Source organism: Salminus brasiliensis, chromosome 6 (assembly GCF_030463535.1).
Source record: "Salminus brasiliensis chromosome 6, fSalBra1.hap2, whole genome shotgun sequence".
In the NCBI taxonomy this organism is placed as follows: Eukaryota; Metazoa; Chordata; class Actinopteri; order Characiformes; family Bryconidae; genus Salminus; species Salminus brasiliensis.
This window is the reverse complement of record NC_132883.1, coordinates 31,901,002-31,903,898: the sequence shown is the minus strand read 5'-3', so window position 1 is coordinate 31,903,898 and position 2,897 is coordinate 31,901,002. Positions and strand designations below refer to the sequence as shown.

Sequence of the window (2,897 nt, the reverse complement as noted above, 5' to 3'; positions counted from 1 at the left end):
GTTTAAATAGTTCTGACCAGAGGAGGATGGGTCCCCCCAGTCTTGGTTCCTCCCAAGGTTTCTTCCTCCAGCTCTGAGGGAGTTTTTCCTTGCCACTGTCGCCATTGGCTTGCTCACTGGGGGTCTTTGATCCATCATGTCTTACGCTATTTTCTTCTTTTTTCTTTATCTCTGTCTTTTATTAATCACTGTTTATGTAAAGCTGCTTTGTGACGACAACAGCTATAAAAAGCTCTTTGCCCAGCCTCCCTCATTGTTAGACCATGGTTGACCACATGGTCAACCAAAGTGGCTCGGCTCTCATAAAAAATTAGGGTCCTTGGCCTTCCTTGTCCTCGTCCTCGTCCTCCCCATCGCCCTCCTCTTACTCTCACTCCTCTGGCTCTGGCTCTGCCTCTGTTTCCAACATTGGCATCCATTGCTCCAAAACAGAAGAGCTCACCTGTTGCCCTTTTATGCTAAAGCTCTGATTGCTAAGTGTAAACATGTGTGTTAAGTGTTTGCCCATGTGAGGAGTCAGTGTGCATAGTAGAGCAATTAACTTTAGAGTTTTGAATAACAGTGTGTTTCTTGTGAAAACAAGAGATTTTCTTCAAGACAATTGTGTGTAGTTTTTTGAAAAAAATGTTTTAGAACTGCAATTTGAGTGTAAAGCAGGAATTGTGCTTGTAGTTTAGCAGAATTGTGCTTGTATTTTAGTTCAGGGGGTTGGTGCATGAGTTACATGTTGTGGTCATTGTGTTTCAAGTACCAGTATTTGTGTGTAAACAATCGATAAAAACTGCAAAATGCTGAAAATGCAGGATTTTAACTCTGCCCTCATTGTAAGTTTGAAGCTTTGCCTTGTCCCATGGGCACATTGCTGGCAACCTATGCCAAGTTGTGGATATAGCTCAGTGGTAGTGTGCTTGCTTTGCATGTATGAGGTCCTGGGTTCAAACCCCAGTGAATTTGTGTTTTAGACTGAAGCTCATTATTGGAAGCATGCTGAAGTGAATCAAAACCACAACAAAAACTGTTCATTAAAAAGGCATTTGCTGCTGGAGGAACTTGATTGATTTGTATGTTCTGAGACAGTATCAGAAGAATGTTTACTGCCATGCTCAGGTAAATGAGTCCTGTTTCTTTTACAGGTACATTTGTCCAGTGCTTCCAAGCCAATTCAAAAACAAGGCTGTGGGTGCGATGGCCAAGTGGCAAGGCGTTGGTCTTGTAAACCGAAGATTGCAGGTTCGATCCCTGTTTGTGCCATTTTCCAAGCAAAAAGAAGCTTAATGGGAGCTTATATTACATGTTAATCAAATCCTGCCCATCTTTGCTGAATGTCTTACTTTTACTCATGCTCTTGGGTTCTTAAAACAGAAGTGTGGCAGAGGGGAAGTAGCTGAGTGGTAGAGCGCATGCTTTGCATGTATGAGGTCCAGGCTTCAATCCTCTGCATCTCCATGTTATAACCTGGTATAACCTAGAAACACAAATGAGACATTTAGTTCTAGACAAATTCTGCCAGATGTTGCAAGGTGCCCAGGATGGGAGTACATGCAATTTTGTGTACTGAAGCAAAGGATACGCCGCCGTTTGCTACAAGTTCAAACTGAGCATTTGGTAAGAATTGTATTCATTGAGTCAGCCAAGAATTGTCAGTAGACCAGTTTAGGCATAGAGTCATGGGACTACCTGTGTTGATGAGCTGGCAGGGAGGCCAAGTTGTAAGGTGTCGGTGTCGTAAACTGAAGATCATGGGTTCGACCCCCATTTGTGCCTTCTTTCTTGGAAGATACTGCCCAATGTCACTTTTCGGTTAGCTTTTGCATTCTCCATCATATATGATGTTCCAGCTTACTATGTTAAAATGCTGACTATGCAGGATTTTAACTCTGCCCTTGCTGTAAGTTTGAAGCTTTGGCTTGTCCCATGGGCACATTTCCGACAACCTACACCAAGCTGGGGATGTAGCTCCGTGGTAGAGTGCATGCTTTGCATTTATGAGGTCCTGGGTTCAATCCCCAGCATCTCCACTGAATTTGTGTTTTAGACTGAAGCTCATTATCGGAAGCATGCTGAAGTGAATCAAAACCACAACAAAAACTGTTCATTAAAAAGGCATTTGCTGCTGGAGGAATTTGATTGATTTATATGTTCTGAGACAATATGGTGTGGGGTGGCATTTCATTGGAGGGCCACACAGCCCTCCATGTGCTCGCCAGAGGTAACCTGACTGCCATTAGGTACCGAGATGAGATCCTCAGACCCCTTTTGAGGCCATATGCTGGTGCGGCTGGCCCTGGGTTCCTCCTAATGTAGGACAATGCTAGACCTCGTGTGGCTGGAGTGTGCCAGCAGTTCCTACAAGATAAAGGCATTGAAGCTATGGACTGGCTCACCTGTTCCCCAGACCTGAATCCGATTGAGCACATCTGGGACATCATGTCTCGCTCCATCCACCAACGTCATGTTGCACCACAGACTGTCCAGGAGTTGGCAGATGCTTTAGTCCAGGTCTGGGAGGAGATCCTCATCAGGAGCAGGCCCAGGCATTGTAGGCACATGGAGGCCACACGCAATACTGAGCCTCATTTTGACTTGTTCTAAGGACATTACATCAAAGTTGGATCAGCCTGTAGTGTGTTTTTCCACTTTATTTTGTGTGTGACTCCAAATCCAGGCCTCCATTTGTTAATAAATTTGATTTCCATTGATGATTTTGGTGTGATTTTGTTGTCAGCACATTTAACGTTGTACAGAACAAAGTATTCAATGAAAATATTTAATTCATTCAGAGGTCCAGAGTTCAATCCTCTGCATCTCCATGTTATAACCTGCAAGGCTGTTTTTTTTGCAACTTCAGACTATGAGGATCAGTAACTTTTCTCCCTTATCTGACCTATTAGAGTATT

General features: G+C 43.7%; 1 non-coding gene across 1 annotated transcript; it reads left to right on the top strand.

The window, feature by feature from the left end:
• Positions 1–1,179: 1,179 nt before the first annotated feature.
• On the top strand, positions 1,180–1,251 carry trnat-ugu (transfer RNA threonine (anticodon UGU)). Its single transcript has one exon. It is a non-coding gene; the product is annotated as a tRNA-Thr (tRNA).
• Positions 1,252–2,897: the final 1,646 nt, after the last annotated feature.